The sequence below is a fragment of the Pogoniulus pusillus genome, chromosome 1 (genome assembly GCF_015220805.1).
Source record: "Pogoniulus pusillus isolate bPogPus1 chromosome 1, bPogPus1.pri, whole genome shotgun sequence".
NCBI lineage: Eukaryota > Metazoa > Chordata > Aves > Piciformes > Lybiidae > Pogoniulus > Pogoniulus pusillus.
In genome coordinates this window covers 1400211-1417723 of record NC_087264.1, presented here as the reverse complement: position 1 = coordinate 1417723, position 17513 = coordinate 1400211, and the positions used below count along the sequence as shown (strand labels likewise).

Sequence of the window (17513 nt, the reverse complement as noted above, 5' to 3'; positions counted from 1 at the left end):
TTTGGACACTCTCCAGCATCTCCACAGCCCTCTTGTCATATGCAGTGCTCCAGCTGGGGTGGGCAGAGGGAGTGAATCACCCCTCTTCACCTGCTGGCCACACTTCTCCTGCTGCAGCCCAGGCTCTGGTTGACCTTCCAGTCAGATTTCAGGCACAAGTCACAATCTGCTCCAAGCTAATTGACCAAGGGCAGGTTGCTGCCAGTCCCTGCCTTCCTGCATCTGGGTTTACTGGTCTGTGAGATGGTCCAGCTGTCCACCACCCTCCTTCCCACAAAGACCTCTGCCCTGGCTCCTAGCACAGCAGCCTGACTGCAGGTGAACTGTGCTGTGCTGCCACACAAAGGCATTTAATTACTATTTGCAGTAATTACCACCTGCACTTCCAACCCATTCACAATGCCTCCTCTGGGTGAATTCACAGCACTCTTCCCAAACCAGCCTCGCTCAAAGGAGCAACAGTAAAGAAATAAAGTGAGAACCCTGTTGAAAACCCTTCTCTGAACCCCATCCAGAGCACCTCAATGCCCTGGACATTAAACCTGGCAGCCTTCTCCTGCCATCAGAAGCCAAATAAGCAGAATTTCAGTCTGTGCTTTTCTGTTATTGCAACTGATGCTAATTAAGGAGCAAAAACAATCTCAAAGATAAATGCTCCTGCAGGCCTGCCAGGATGGAATCACAGAATCCATGGGGCTGGAAGGAACCTCTACATGACATCTAGTCCAGCCCCCTGCAGTCAGCAGTGACACAGAATCATGCAACTGTTGAGTTTGGAGGAGACCTTTGAGACCATCAAATCCCACTGCTCCTCAAGAGCTTGCAATCCCACTGCTGCTGCTAAGCCACTACACCACTAAACCACAGAAGCACAGAACCAGTCAGGCTTGGAAGGGACCACAAGGCTTAGCCAGTGCCAACCCCCCTGCCTTGGGCAGGGACACCCTACCCTAGAGCAGGCTGCACACAGCCTCAGCCAGACTGGCCTGAAACACTTCCAGGGATGAGGCTTCCAACACCTCCCTGGGTCTCAGCACCCTCATGGTGAAGAGCTTTTTCCTAACATCCAGTCTGAATCTCCCCATTTCTAGCTTGGTTCCATTCCCCCCAGTCCCATCATGTCCCTCAGCACAACATCCACACATCTTCGGGATGGCAACTCCACAAACTCCCCTGGCTGCCTGTTCCCATGTCCCACCAGACACAAAAAAGGCAGACAAAAGACCTGCTGAGGGTCCTGCAGCAGAGCACAGGGCAAATGTGACCTTCAAACAGATGACTCTCAGTGTAAATACATCACCTGTGCAACTGCAGGGAACAGGTTCCACAAGCTGATGGAAAAGGGTGAAGTGACTGCAGTTAGGCAGCCAACCTTGGGCTCAGCAGGAGCTTACAAAATCACAGACTTGGCACCCCCCCACCAGACCACAGGCTGCTCAAGGCCACCTCTAGGGCAGATTCTGTGCACATTTATGTGCACAGGGGATGCAAAGATTGAGAGCAACCCTGTGGAGAAGGACTTGGGGATACTGGTGGATGATCACCACACTCAGCCATGGCAGTGGATGAAAAGCTGGACACAATCATGGAATCCACCAATCCAGGCTCAGCCAGCCCATCCTAGCACCCAGCCCTGGTCAAGCAACCAGACCATGGCACTAAGTGCCCCAGCCAGGCTTGGCTGCAACACCTCCAGCCACAGCCACTCCACCACCTCCCTGGGCAGCCCATTCCAATGCCAATCACTCTCTCTGACAACAACTTCCTAACAACATCCAGCCTAGACCTGCCCTGGCACAGCTTGAGGCTCTGTCCCCTTCTTCTGTTGCTGCTTGCCTGGCAGCAGAGCCCAACCCCACCTGGCTACAGCCTCCCTGCAGGCAGCTGCAGACAGCAATGAGCTCTGCCCTGAGCCTCCTCTGCTGCAGGCTGCACCCCCCCAGCTCCCTCAGCCTCTCCTCACAGGGCTGTGCTCCAGGCCCCTCCCCAGCCTCGCTACCCTTCTCTGGACACATTCCCAACTACATCAGGTTCCTCAGAGCCCCATCAAGTGTGACTCTGAACGTCTCCAGTGATGGTGGCTCCACCATCTCTCTGTTCCAGTGTGCCACCACCTTCACAGTAAAGAACTGGTGATGGAAGCAGACAGTGAGATGCAGTGAACCTGCCTCCTGCTCCTCGTCTCACCAAAGCTGAAGCAGAAGGGTGGCCAACAGAGTGAGAAGACAGCAGTGATGTGTCTGAGCTCACCCATGGCTGCAGTGCTGTGTGCAAACCCCATGGGCCTGCCCCTGCCACAGTCAGACGGGTTGGGATTTATGCCTGCGCCAGAGCTGAGCTCAGCACAGAGTGGCAGGACCGAATCCTGAAGGCAGCAGGAGCTGTGCCAAACAGCACTGTGCCTGCTGCAGCTGGCACCTGGGGCTTCCCAGCGCCTCCCATCTCTCTGCTGCAGCAGCAGGGAGGGGTCAGCTCTGCACCCTGAGGGCCACTTCTTCCCAGATACCCAACATCACTTGTCCCAGTGGATAATGAATGTGGGGTTTGATAGGAGGAAGAGCCAAGAAAACCCTGGAGCTGGGTTTTTGCTTTCATTCCCTCCAATGCAGTCTGACTTGCAGAGAAATGTGGGGGGTAGTGCTGAAGCTCTTCCCTTCTAACAAGCCATGGCTAGGAGCTGGAACAGCCAGAAGGCCTGCAAGCAGGTCCTGGACAAGAGGAAGGCTTGGGGACTGCTCTGCATTTGCTCTCCTGCAGCACTCAGCCCAGCAGGCATGAACCTCGAGATTCACAGGTTCTTAGAAGGGGTTAGGTCGGCAGGGATCTGAAAGATGATCTAGTTCCAGCCCCTCTGCCATGGGCAGTGACACCCTCCACTAGACCACAGGTTGCTCAAGATCCCGGGCAGATTGATGTGCACAGGGGATGCAGGGGTTGAGAGCAACCCTGTGGAGAAGGACCTGGGGATACTGGTGGATGATCACCACACTCAGCCACGGCGGTGGGCGAAAAGCTGGACACGATCATAGAGTCACAGAATCAACCAGGATGGAAGAGACCTCCAAGCTCAGCCAGTCCAACCTAGCACCCAGCTCTAGCCTGTCAACCAGACCATGGCACTAAGTGCCTCATCCAGGCTTTTTCTGAACACTTCTCAGAACCAGGCATGTCCTGGGCTGATCCCCAGCAGCGCAGGCAGAAGGTGGAGGGACAGGATTCCACTGGGACCAGCTCTGGAGTCCTCAGCACAGGAGAGACATGGACCTGCTTGAATAGGGCAAGGGGAGAGACATGAAGATGATTAGAGGGTGGGAAGCCCTCTTCTGTGAGGACAGGCTGAGAGAGTTGGGGTTGTTCAGCCTGGAGAAGGCTCCAGGGAGACCTTACTGCAGCAGTTCATACCCCTCTAATGTCCCTTTACAGGTCCTTTACAAACTAACCCACTTTATTTTTCTATGACCCCTCTGAAGAACAAAAGGACCTTTTGTTCATCAGCACCCATAAGGACAGGACAAACAAGCACCTTGTATCATATGCAAGGGATGTACATAGAATCATACCATCAGTCAGAGTTGGAAGGGATCACAAGGACCACCTAGTTCCAACGCCCCTGACATGGGCAGGGACACCTCACACTAGATCAGACTACCCACAGCCTCATCCAGTCTGGCCTTAAACACCTCCAGGGATGGAGCCTCAACCACCTACCTGGGCAACCCATTCTCAAAGCCCTCATGGTGAAGAGCTTCTTCCTAACATCCAGTCCCCACAACCCACCCTGCACCCTGACTACTCCACAGCGGTGCCGAGGAGCAGCAGCACTCCAGGGGAAATCCACCGGTGATGTGCTGCAACCTATCTGCTCACAGGGTGCTGGCTCTTCTCTGTTTCCAGCAGCTGCATCACACTCTAAGAGGCTAAAAATACATCAAACACTTCCCTAATATTTCTTTTCCACCCGGGCAGTTTGTGCAGAGCAGCTCTGAGCAGGAGGGGAGGTGAACAGGCCAGAGTGGCTGCAGGGAAGAGATGCCATAAAAGTGGAGCAGTAGGCACAGCATGTCCCACAAAGGGAGGTGGCCAGGGAAGTCCCTGCTGCAGGCAACTGAGCTTCCTTGTAAAAGCAAAGGCAAAGGCTGCACAGTCATCAAAAGCAAAGCACTTCTGATTATGCTGCAGGATTCAGCACTGACAACAGCAGAGAGGACTTCACAGAGGAGCATCTCCTCTATCTTGAATGACAGAGATGAAGAAGCTCTACTGTTCTGCACTTTGGCCACAACAACAACCCCAAGCAGCGCTACAGGCTGGGGACTGAGTGGCTGAGAGCAGCCAGGAGGAAAGGGACCTGAGGGTACTGATACATAGCAGGCTGAAGGTGAGGCAGCAGTGCCCAGGTGGCCAAGAGAGCAGTGTGGCCAGTAGGACAAGGGAGATTCTTCTGCCCCTGTGCTCAGCACTGCTCAGGCCACACCTGGAGTGCTGTGTCCAGTTCTGGGCTCCTCAGTTCAAGAGAGATGTTGAGGTGCTGGAAGGTGTTTGGAGAAGGGCAGCAAGGCTGGGGAGGGGCCTGGAGCACAGCCCTGTGAGGAGAGGCTGAGGGAGCTGGGGGGGTGCAGCCTGCAGCAGAGGAGGCTCAGGGCAGAGCTCATTGCTGTCTGCAGCTGCCTGCAGGGAGGCTGTAGCCAGGTGGGGTTGGGCTCTGCTGCCAGGCAAGCAGCAACAGAAGAAGGGGACACAGCCTCAAGTTGTGGTGGGGGAAGTATAGGCTGGATGTTGTTAGGAAGTTCTTCACAGAGGGTGCTTGGCATTGGAATGGGCTGCCCAGGGAGGTGGTGGAGTCACCATCTCTGGAGGTCTTCAAGAAAAGCCTGGCTGAGGCACTTAGTGCCATGGTCTAGTCGACTGGACAGGGCTGGGAGCTAGGTTGGACTGGATGAGTTTGGAGCTCTCTTCCAACCTGCTTGATTCTATGATTCTGATTCTACAGACATGAACTGTGCAGCATTGCTTTGGCTTGTTAAATGTAACAGTGTGAATTTACCCACTCAAAACAATTCTGCCCCAAAGACACAGCCTTCCTGCAACCACCCCTAGCACCCTCCCTGTGTCCAGGCTCTTCATCAGCCATGGCCAAGGCAGCATGGGCAGATTTGCTGGCACAGCTGGCACAGGTTGCAAGAAGCACACTGGCTAGCGTTGGCCTTGCTTTGCCTGCTTCATAAAGGTGTGTCCCTGCTGGACAGTGCTCTGAAACGAAGCACAGGAGCACAGAATGCTCTGGGTTGGAAGAGAAATCCAGTTGAATCTTACAAGTGTCCACGTCTGTGGGAAGATTACAAGCAATAGGGCAGAAGGAATTAGCCTCAGGTTGGTTGCACCAGCTTGCTTCAAACTAGCACACTGAGAAAAATTTCTTCACAGGAGAAGTTGCTGGAACAAGGTGTCCAGGCAAGTGGTGGAGCCCTCACCCTCAGAAGCACTCAAAAGATGTGTGGGGGCTGTTCAGTTTGAGAAAGAGCAGACTGAGGGCAGACCTCATCGCTGTCTACAGCTGCCTGAAAGGATGCTGGGGAGAGCTTGGTGCTGCTCTCTTCTCACAGTGACAGAACAAGAGGGAATGGCCTCAAGCTGCACCTGGGTGGGTTTAGACTGGACAGTAGGAAACACTTTTTCATGGAAAGAGTGGTCAGGCACTGGGAGTGTGCTGCCAAGGGAGCTGGTGTCTGGACACACAACCTGCCCTGAATGTGTTTAGAAGTTGTCTGGATGAGGTGCTTGGGGCTATGGTTTAGGCTGAGCCTTGTAGAGTAGGGTTGTGGGTTGCACTGGGTGACCCTGGGGGTCTTTTCCAAGCTGAACATTTCTGTGACTGAGATCTTTAGTGGTCATCAAGTCAAGCCCTTGTATGCTAACATGGCCAATCTTTCTTCCTCCCCTTTTAAACACGGAGAGGCCTCAAGGTGGTCTCCCTGGAACCTTCTCTTCTCCGGGCTGTACAACTCCAGCTCTCTCAGCCTGTCCTCACAGCAGAAGTGTTCCAGCCCTCTGATCAGGTTATGGTCAGAGGTTGCCTGATGCAGAGATGAAGTGGATGTGGATGAGCACCAGGGGAGCTGGCTGCTGCATCCTGAATGCACTTCACTTCTGAAAACCAGAATTCTCCTAGGGAAGCCATGTTCAGGAGCAGGCAACCATCTGACATAGAGCTTCTGGGGGACAAAAAACCCAAACCAAACCAACAAAAACAAAATCCAAAAGCCAAGAGAAAAAAAAAAACAAAACAATCAAAACCTAACAAAGTAAACCCCTCAAACCCCCGTGGGGCATAAGGCCCTGCTCTACTCACCACCCTTTGAAAGGCAGCTCTCCTAAGCAGGCAAGTTCAGCTGCTTGTTATTGGCAGCTAACCTCCTCTGTCAAGATCTCCAAAGCAAAGGCAGCCCCATCAAGGGTCCATTTACAGTACTGGTTCCTTCCTTCTGTGGTGGAAATGACTGGAAAGGATGACCCCAGGCTGAGCATCTCAAGCTGGGGCTGCACTGCTTGATCTCACAGCAGAGCGAGTGTCAGCAGGAGATGGGAATTCTGGCACTGAAGATGACCTTCCCTCACATCTTCTCTGGTGGAGAAGGGCTGGGTGCTAGGTTGGACTGGATGAGCTTGGAGGTCTCTTCCAACCTGATTGATTCTATGATTCTTTGATTCTCATCCCATCACCCCAAACAGGCTGACAACTCCCTGCCAGCAGAGCACAAAGCTCATTGCTCTTTGTCAGAGTTCTAAATTCAAAGGGAAGCAAAATGCCCTTTCTTTTTGGTCAGAGAGCAGCAAACTCATTGCTGTCTGCAGCTCCCTGAAGGGAGGCTGTAGTCAGGTGGGGTTGGGCTCTGCTGCCAGGCAAGCAGCAATGGAAGAAGGGGACACAGTCTCAAGCTGTGCCAGGGCAGGTCTAGGCTGGATGTTAGGAGAAAGTTGTTGTCAGAGAGAGTGATTGGCACTGGAATGGGCTGCCCAGGGAGGTGGTGGAGTCTCTGTGGCTGGAGGTGTTGAAGCCAAGCCTGGCTGGGGCACTGATCTGGTTGCTTGGGCAGGGCTGGGTGCCAGGTTGGGCTGGATGAGCTTGGAGGTCTCTTCCAACCTGGTTGATTCTGTGACTCTATGAAACTGGGAGATCCCTCAGCAACACATCTCTCCGTCCATGCCGACAGCCACAAGGACAGAAGTGCCTGGGCATTACCATGCTGAAGTGAGTGGCAAGCAAAAGGCCTTTCCCATTTTTGATGCTGTTTTCCCTCTCTTACACAGCAGCCTGCCAGCACTCCAGCTCCCAGGAGGCTGTTTGTGCAGACCCAGGAGCAGTGTATTTTTAGCTCTGGAGAACTGCATGGCACAATCATTAAGCGACCTTCTGCAGACAGCAACAAGAGCAGGGATTCCTCCTGCTCTAACTTGGCTGCAGCCACTACAGTTTTCAGCCCAAAGCAGACTTTCAGGAAACTCCAAAGGAGCAGGAGTCTTTTTTTTCCATGACATATGTAACACCAAGCTGGAACACACTCTGCTTCCACACCGTGCCTCTGATGGGAGGTTCTATGGCTCTGTTTTCCAGGCCCTGCCTAGGTGCTCTGCACACCAGGAGTGTAACACCAGGCACTGGCACAACACTCCCTAGCAACATGACTTTTCATGTAGTGCAGAGCTGTGCCACGTTGAGAGCATCTCACTGACTCAGAGCAGAGGCGACATGCTGGGGAACCTTATCCAAAGGCCCACAGGTGCCAAGGAAGCCTACACTGCATGTGCAATGGCATCTGAGCTCCTCAAGACAACGTGGCTGGCACGGGAGAACACCTTGGGAAAGACAAATCTGCTTCACTGATCTCACAAGCCACGGACCAGCCAGCCTGGTCTTGTGATGACTACACCGATGACAGCAGTACCGATGGGGGTGAAACAGGAGGGACAATGCCACCAGCTCTGAGTGCTCAGTGTCTGAACACGAAACCTTGGGAAATGATTCAGTACCAGAAATAAGAGATCAGGGCCAGCAGACCACAGAAAAGTTTGAGTTTAAAGGTCATCTAGTCCGACCCACCCTGCAGTGAGACTGTTCTCAACTGGAGCAGCTTGTCCAGGGCACTACAAACCCACCTCTAATGTGTCCAGGGATGAGACAGCTACCACCTCTCTGGGGCATCAGTAAAGGTGAGGTATGACCTCCTCACCTCTCACCCAAAGACCAGGATGAGGACAGACATGGCAGAGAAACCAACCAACAAACCAGTCTCCTAAGACAGTTGTTCTGAAGAGTAAAACCAGCAGTGTGCCCAGGTGGGCAGCAGAGCCAATGGCATCCTGGGCTGGCTCAGCAGCAGTGTGGGCAGCAGGACAAGGGAGGTTCTTGTGCCCCTGTGCTCAGCACTGCTCAGGCCACCCCTGGAGTGCTGTGTCCAGTTCTGGGCTCCTCTGTTCAAGAGAGATGTTGAGGTGCTGGAAGGTGTCCAGAGAAGGGCAGCAAGGCTGGGGAGGGGCCTGGAGCACAGCCCTGTGAGGAGAGGCTGAGGGAGCTGGGGGTGTGCAGCCTGCAGCAGAGGAGGCTCAGGGCAGAGCTCATTGCTGCCTGCAGCTGCCTGCAGGGAGGCTGTAGCCAGGTGGGGTTGGGCTCTGCTGCCAGGCAAGCAGCAACAGAAGAAGGGGACAGAGCCTCAAGCTGTGGCAGGGCAGGTCTGGGCTGGATGTTGTTAGGAAGTTGTTGTCAGAGAGAGTGATTGGCATTGGAATGGGCTGCCCAGGGAGGTGGTGGAGTCTGTGTGCCTGGAGGTGTTGAAGCCAAGGCTGGCTGGGGCACTTAGTGCCATGGTCTGGTTGCTTGGGCAGGGCTGGGTGCTAGGTTGGGCTGGATGAGCTTGGAGCTCTCTTCCATCCTGGTTGGTTCTATGATTCTATGACATTGGGCAAGGTCTCACAGCAACTGTTCCTCTTTAATTGCTGGAGCACAAGAGCTCTGAGCAACAGGATCACCATGCTCCCAAGCCTTAGATGGGGAGGATGGTGTTTTGAACGCAGACGAAAGTAGTGTCTGTGTCCCTCCTGACAACAGCAAGCGTGTGAAGCTGCAAAAGCACCCTCAACAGTGTGGACACCGTGAGCTGTGGTGTTTCTGCACCTCTAGCCACTGTGCAGGAAAGCAGAAGCCAGCAGGAGCATCAGCCACACCAGCAGAGAGAAATAGCACAGCAAAACCGAGATGAAAACACTGTCCCTGTGGAGCAGTGGAGTGGGGGGGAACTCACCATGCAACCAGGAGACAAGCACCAGAGCACCCGTGCCAGCTCTGATGGGACAAAGATATCCCAACCAGATCCTGGGTCAAGTGGCCTTTGTTGGCTGCTGTGCAAAGCTCGCTGAGCTTAGCTGGCCTGCAGAGGCAGCTTGGCCCACGGCAATGGCATGGGTCAGAGAGGATTAGAAGTACAATCAAACAGGGAGCTGCAGATTGCTTCCAGAAGTCCCACCACTTTTTGGAGCTTGCCAGCTCAGCAACTGCAACACACTGCTGGTTTTGCTGCTCCTGGGGCCTGGGGGGCACAGGTGGGAAATGAGTGCACTGCCTGCTCTCACTTACACTGGAGGTTATGTGGCTCATGTGCCTCCACACCCCCCCAAAGCTGCAGTCCATCAGGCTGGAGGGGAGGAGGAAGTTCCTGAGCAGGAGAGTGGTGAGAGGCTGGACTGGGTTGCCCAGGGAGGTGGTTGAGGCCCCATGGCTGGAGGTGTTTGAGGCCAGGCTGGCTGAGGCTGTGTGCAGCCTGCTCTAGGGTAGGGTGTCCCTGGGCATGGCAGGGGGGTTGGCACTGGCTGCTCCTTGTGGTCCCTTCCAGCCCTGACTGATTCTGTGATCCTAGTCTATGATTCTATGATTTTCAGTAGCACCTCCCAGGATGCAGGAAGCCAAAGAAATAAACAGGTGATTGCTGCATCTCTTCTCTGAGCCTAATCCATCAAAACACCCAAATCCTGCTGGCTTTCAGTGAGAAGACTACCAGGCACAACCACAGGCACGGAGGAAACACTCCTCTGACTTTTTCATTTCAATTGCAAAAGCAATTTGAGCAAAGCTGAGCCTTCAGCAAAAGCTCAATTGAAATGCAGATAACTTTTTTTTTCCCAAGGGCTAAAAAAGAACTAAAATGATCTGAACATCATAACTATGTTGCCTAACATGGATAAAGGATTTAGGAAAGGGGGGGGGGGGGGGGGGAGGAGGGTGGGAAATAAATACTAAAAATAAGTTATGAAGGGTATGTAAAGTATTGATACACAGCACATGGTTTAAACTGTTAATCACTGAACAGATTCCAGTGTAAAAATAAAGAGCCTGAAGCTGCACATCATGGAGGAGCTGCTCTATTTATAAACTTGTCTGTGCAAAGGGCAGGCGAGGGCTGGGACCAGCAGGCACTGGAGGCAGAGAGTCGCTGCTACAAGGACCCATCTCGGGGGGGGGCAAAGAAGAGATAATGATTTTAATTGATAGTATCTATATATTCTTTTCAAGCTTTGTCAACACAATCGACCCGAGCTGTCCGCCAGCCTGTGTGCCCCAGCCATGTGAGCAGCATCTCCAGCCCCTGCATGTGACAGCTCTCCCGATTTAGCCAGTAACCGACTCCCTCTGACCTGTAATAACACCGCTCCCAAATTAGAGCCCTCCATTTGACTTGGCTTCGGTCCCTCCCTCCCAGCGGCAGAAAGCATCCTTCCTCCCGCCCCGCTCCCCTGCACACTCCTAGTCCCATCCTTCCGAAGCGCAAACTCAGGCTCACATTTAGCCTCTTCCCATTTATTTGGGAGGGGTGCGGAGCGAGCCCGGGGCGGTGCAGGCAGCGAAGGGCTGAGGGGAGGGGGAAAGCCCGATGGAAAAACACCAAGAGACAAAAACAACAACAAAACCAGAGCGAGAGGATTCCAAGTTGGTGACATTCAGCTGGAAGAGCTCAATGACTCAGAGGCGAATGAAATCTGCCTAACTTCACTGCTGCGTGACGCAGGCCACCGGGCTCCGAGGCGGGGGGAGGGGGAAGAAAAAGGGGCAGGATGAAATCATCCACAAGTCCAGTGGGAGCTGGGCAGGGCTCGCCAGAGGCAGCCGCGGCCGCGCCGCTCCCCCGCCTGCACGGGGGGCGCGAAGGGAGGAAGCTCAGCGCGCCGAGAGCGGACCCCGCACAGCACCCCGCGGACCCGCACAGCACCCCGCGGACCCCGCACAGCACCCCGCGGTCCCCGCACAGCACCCCGCGGACCCGCACAGCACCCCGCACAGCACCCCGCGGCTCCCGCACAGCACCCTGCGGACCCCGCACAGCACCCCGCGGTCCCCGCACAGCACCCCGCGGTCCCCGCACAGCACCCCGCGGCTCCCGCACAGCACCCCGCGGACCCGCACAGCACCCCGCGGCTCCCGCACAGCACCCCGCGGCTCCCGCACAGCACCCCGCGGACCCGCACAGCACCCCGCGGACCCGCACAGCACCCCGCGGCTCCCGCACAGCACCCCGCGGCTCCCGCCCCGTCCCACCGACACCTCCAGCCACCCCCGGCCCCGCACACGCCGGCGCTCCGCTGCGGCAGGCGGCTCGCTGGCAGGCTCCTGCCAGCTCTTAATGGGCTTTCCTGGAAGCCCGGCTCATAAGTTCAGTGCCAACAGATGCGGCTACGCAGGAAGGCAGCCCCCACCGCCAGGAGGCCTCTGCCCGAGGTCTCAGCCCTGGCAGAACCGCAGCGCTCGCTGTGAGCTCAGCAAAAGCTGAGTCCTGCCTCGGACGGGTCACGGCTCGGCACTCGGCAGGGTGAGCCTCTGCCAGCGCTTCTGCCGCCTCTGTCAGCCACCGGCTCTAGCGGGAGGTGTCCCTGCCTATGGCAGGGGGTGGAACTGCACTGGCCAGGGCTGGGTGCTAGGTCAGAATGGATGAGCTTGGAGGTCTCTTCCAACCTGCTTGATTCTATGATCCTTGAGGTCCCTTCCAACATAAACCATAAACTGGCTGCTGGAGAGCAGCCAGGCAGAACAGCACCCAGGGGTGCTGGCAGATGGTAGCTGAAGCTGAGGCAGCAGTGCCCAGGTGGGCAGCAGAGCCAATGGCATCCTGGGCTGGCTCAGCAGCAGTGTGGGCAGCAGGACAAGGGAGGTTCTTCTGCCCCTGTGCTCAGCACTGCTCAGGACACCCCTTGAGTGCTGTGTCCAGTTCTGGGCTCCTGAGTTCAAGAGAGATGCTGAGGTGCTGGAAGGTGTTTGTAGAAGGGCAGCAAGGCTGGGGAGGGGCCTGGAGCACAGCCCTGTGAGGAGAGGCTGAGGGAGCTGGGGGTGTGCAGCCTGCAGCAGGGGAGGCTCAGGGCAGAGCTCATTGCTGTCTGCAGCTCCCTGCAGGGAGGCTGTAGCCAGATGGGGTTGGGCTCTACTGCCAGGCAAGCAGCAACAGAACAAGGGGACAGAACCAGAACCAGGGAAGGTCTAGGCTGGATGTTGTTAGGAAGTTGTTGTTAGAGAGAGTGATTGGCACTGGAATGGGCTGCCCAGGGAGGTGGTGGAGTCTCTGTGGCTGGAGGTGTTGAAGCCAAGCCTGGCTGGGGCACTTAGTGCCATGGTCTGGCTGGTTGGCCAGGGCTGGGTGCTAGGTTGGGCTGGATGAGCTTGGAGGTCTCCTCCAGCCTGACTGATTCTATGACTCTCTGATTTGCAGCACCTGTGTGAATCAGCTCCTGTCTGGCACAGACCATACTCCACTTCACAAAGGGTGGACTGCAGCAAAGTTCATAGGATCCCAGAACTGTTCTACCTGGAAGTGATCCTTACAATCATTGAGTCCAACTGTTGCCCCAGCACTGCCAGGTCACCACTAAACTGTGTCACTCAGCAGCAGCACATTTACACTTCTCAATCCCTCCAGGGATGGGGACTCCACCACTGCCCCAGGTAGCCTGCTCCAGTGCGTGACAATGCTTTCAGGGAAGAAATTTCTACTGACATCCAACCTAAACTCCTCTGGCACAAGTTCAGGGCATTTCACATTATCACTTGTTCTTTGGAAGAAAAGAGCAACATCCACCTGCCTCCATCCACCTGTCAGGGAGTTGTAGAGAGCAATGAGGTCTCCCCTCAGCCTGTTCTTATCCAGACTAAACAACTCCCATTCCCTCAGCTGCTCCTCATAAGAGTTGTGCTCTAGAATCAGAGAATCAAACAGGCTGGAAGGGAGCTCCAAGCTCATCCAGCCCAACCTAGCACCCAGCCCTGGCCAAGCAACCAGACCATGGCACTCAGTGCCCCAGCCAGGCTTGGCTTCAACACCTCCAGCCACACAGACTCCACCACCTCCCTGGGCAGCCCATTCCAATGCCAATCACTCTCTATGACAACAACTTCCTAACAACATCCAGCCTAGACCTGCCCTGGCACAACTCCAGACTGTGTCCCCTTCTTCTGCTGCTGCTTGCCTGGCAGCAGAGCTCAACCCCACCTGGCTACAGCCTCCCTGCAGGGAGCTGCAGACAGCAATGAGCTCTGCCCTGAGCCTCCTCTGCTGCAGGCTGCACACCCCCAGCTCCCTCAGCCTCTCCTCACAGGGCTGTGCTCCAGGCCCCTCCCCAGCCTTGCTGCCCTTCTCCAAACACCTTCCAGCACCTCCACATCTCTCTGGAACTGAGGGGCCCAGAACTGGACACAGCACTCAAGGGGTGTCCTGAGCAGTGCTGAGCACAGGGGCAGAAGAACCTCCCTTGTCCTGCTGCCCACACTGCTCCTGAGCCAGCCCAGGATGCCATTGGCTCTGCTGCCCACCTGGGCACTGCTGCCTCAGCTTCAGCTCCTCTCTCCCACCACCCCCAGCTCCCTCTCTGCCTGCCTGCTCTCAGCCACTCTGGCCCCAGCCTGTAGTGCTGCTTGGGGTTGTTGTGGCCAAAGTGCAGAACCCTGCCCTTGGCCTTGTTGAGTCTCATCCCCTTGGCCTCTGCCCACCCATCCAGCCTGGCCAGGTCCCTCTGCAGGGCTCTGCTACCCTTGAAAAGAAGGCACCGCTTTGTGGTGGTAACCTGGGGGAGGATAGGAGAAGTGATGGCACCCCCCAGCTGCATGGGTGACACGGTGGTGGTGGTGATGTGGGTGCTCTCGGTAGCTCGTTAGTGCCTGAGGGTTAGAGGAGCAGACAAGAGCATCTCCCCGCGGCGTGGAGCCCCGATTTGGACTTCCTTTAAGAAGGCAGTGGTGAAAGGGAGGGCTTAGCCAAAAATAAACGAGCATCTCAAAGGCAGATGGTCCTATTCACAGGCCTAAATTTACACCAGCAGAGGAGCAAGAGGGATGAAAGGAATTAGCATCTGGTGGCAAAGGGAGGGCAGCGTCAGCGCGCAGGCTGGGTGACCAGATGGCCCAGGCTCTGCCGGGTGTCCGCCCGCAGGCACTCGCAGCCCTGCCCTGCTTGCAGGCCCCTCCATATTATTTATATATATATATATTGTTTTTCTGCTTTCAGAGGAGGTGCAGATTCCTCTGGAGCAAATGTAGGCTTGCTGGTAGGAGGCTTGCATCTTTGGTTACCTTTTATGGGGAAGAGGAGGCTCAGGGCAGAGCTCATTGCTGTCTACAACTACCTGGAGGGAGGCAGTAGCCAGGTGGGGTTGGGCTCTGCTGCCAGGCACCCAGCAACAGAACAAGGGGACAGAACCAGAACCAGGGGAGGTCTAGGCTGGATGTTAGGGGGAAGTTATTGGCAGAGAGAGTGATTGGCATTGGAATGGGCTGCCCAGGGAGGAGGTGGAGTTGCTGAGCCTGAAGGTGTTGAAGCCAAGCCTGGCTGGGGCACTTAGTGCCACGGTCTGGTTGTTTGGCCAGGGCTGGGTGCTAGGTTGGGCTGGCTGAGCTTGGAGCTCTCTTCCAACCTGCTTGATCTCTCTGTTCACATGGCCCAGCACAAGGCACTTGATCCACGCCAGCCATGAGTCACCCTAAGGAGACTTCTCATTTCACCCACTTTGATCCTGCCCTGAAGTACCAACGTCAAAGAGGAGGGAGGGGAGAGCTGGGGGCAGCATCAGGGAGGAGAACAACCTGAGCACCTTTAGTAGAGACATTCCAAGCAAATCAAACTCCTCTTCTCACAAACCACAACACCAAGGCCAGGCCAGCAGCAGGCTGGAAGTGCTGACTCCTGCCAGCTAACAGCTCGTACCAGAGTAGCAGTACCAGCACGTGGCTGACTCCCTGTATCTTCAGCTGCAACAAGCACTCCCCAGGGCAGAGACAGCAGCTTCAAACACACCTTCCACGGGCGGGGGGGATGCAGCACGTGTCAGTGCTGCCCCTGGCTGGCACGCAGCTGCCTTGTCTCTTCTTTAGAACCAGCTTCATATTTTGCTTGTCATATGCCCACAGGATGCTGCAGGACCTCAAAACAAAGAGTGACGTTGTTCCTTCAGAAGAAAACTGCTGCTGCTCACCCAGGTTTTATTTATACTTCGTGGAAATAGCCCAGGAGCTGCAGGGCTTCCTTTGGGAGGGCAGAGGGGGGGCACTAAAAGGATCTGACAGTGCTGCAGTTGGAACTATTTCAGTGAGAAGGTTTCTGTGCCACTCTTTTCATCATGAACACAACATGACATGGGTCAATGTGGACACTTAACCCGAAGGACCAGGCAGAACACTGGGCCTGGCAATCACAGCTGCTCACTTGCTTGCTTTGGCCACACATGGTGCTGAAGGCACCGAGCTCCTTTTGGCTGAGTGCTGTGCTGCTGTCCAAGGAAGGCCCTAAAAGAAAATTCAGGAGGCCCAAACACCTTTATGGCCCTGTTTTGCCACTTAATGCAGTTAGGGGGGTTGGAGACATTCAGCAGCAGGTGATGTAGCTCCAACAGCTAACAGTGGTCCAAGCATCAGTGTTACTAATGCTGACTTAGAACAAAGGAGGCGAGAATCAGAGAATCACAGAAGCAGTCAGGGTTGGAAGGGAGCACAAGGAGCAGCCAGTTCCAACCCCCCTGCCATGCCCAGGGACACCCTACCCTAGAGCAGGCTGCACACAGCCTCAGCCAGCCTGGCCTCAAACACCTCCAGCCATGGGGCCTCAACCACCTCCCTGGGCAACCCACTCCAGCCTCTCACCACTCTCCTGCTCAGGAACTTCATCCTCACGGCCAAGCTGAACCTCTCCACCTCCAGCTTTGCTCCATTCCCACCAGTCCTGGCACTCCCTCACACCCTCAAAAGTCCCTCCACAGCTTTTTTGTGGCCCCCTTCAGATGCTGGAAGGCCACAAGAAGGTCACCTGGGAGCCTCCTCTGCTCCAGCCTGCACAGCCCCAACTCTTTCAGGCTGTGCTCACAGCAGAGCTGCTGCAGCCTCTGAGCATCCTCCTGGCCCTGCTCTGGACACTCTCCAGCATCTCCACAGCCCTCTTGTCATAGGGGCTCCAAAACTGGATGAAGGACTCCAGGTGGGGTCTCAGTAGAGCACAGCAGAGGAGGAGAATCCCCTCCCTGGCCCTGCTGGCCACACTGCTGCTGCTGCAGCCCAGGCTCTGCTTGGCTTTCTCCAGCCACTCACTGCCCAGCCTGCATTTGTGTTTGTCACTGTCTCGACCCAGCTGCAGGATCTTGCACTTTGGGTGCTTCTGTGCTCCACAACGTCCCTGGAGGTGTTCAAGGCCAGGTTGGCTGAGGCCTTGAGCAACCTGTTCTAGCAGGAGGTGTCCCTGCCTGTGGCAGGGGTTTGGAACTGGATGAGCTTTGAGATCCCTTCCAACCTAAACCATTCTATGATCCTAAGACACCTGAAAAGCTTTTACCAGTCAATGCAGGTTTTCAGACAAACCAAAATCCTTCCTCCTCCTCTTCCCCCTGCCTGGCTAAAATGTCCATTTCTAACCACCCAAAAAAAACCCCAACCCCACAAGAAGCATTTGATATTTCATCCTCTTAACCAAATTCCATCCTATTTGGGAAGGAATTTCCAACAAAATGGGAAACAGGTGGTTTGGGTTGGTTTTTTGTTTGTTTTTTTTTTTTTTTGTGGAGAGGGAGGAACAAATTTCCCATAGAGGAAAATCCCCTCCCATGCATCCTGTTGTTTTGCCCTGAAGGGCAGCAACACGTTGCAGTAACCTACATGGAAAGATTCAACCTACGCTACTCAGAAGTCACAGAACGGTTTAGGTTGGAAGGGAGCTCAAAGCTCAGCCACTTCTAACCCTCCTGTGTTAGGCAGGGACACCTCCCACTAAAACAGGTCACTCAAGGACTCATCCAGCCTGGGCTTGAACACCTCCAGGGAGGTTGTGGAGCACAGAAGCACCCAATGTGATCAAAGATCACATTGGGTGCTTCTGTGCTCCACAACCTCCCTGGGCAGCCTGTGCCAATGTCTCACCACCCTCACTGCAAACAACTTCCTCGTAACATCCACTTTCAATCTCCCCTCAGCCACTTCAAACCCATTCCTCCTCACCCTTGCATTGCCA

The 17513-nt window shown here is 55.2% G+C and overlaps 1 protein-coding gene across 4 annotated transcripts in view; it reads right to left on the bottom strand.

Annotated features, from left to right (window-relative positions):
- Window positions 1–17513, bottom strand: part of SAMD4A (sterile alpha motif domain containing 4A) — a 160559-nt gene that overhangs the window by 75147 nt on the left and 67899 nt on the right. The window lies entirely within an intron of this gene.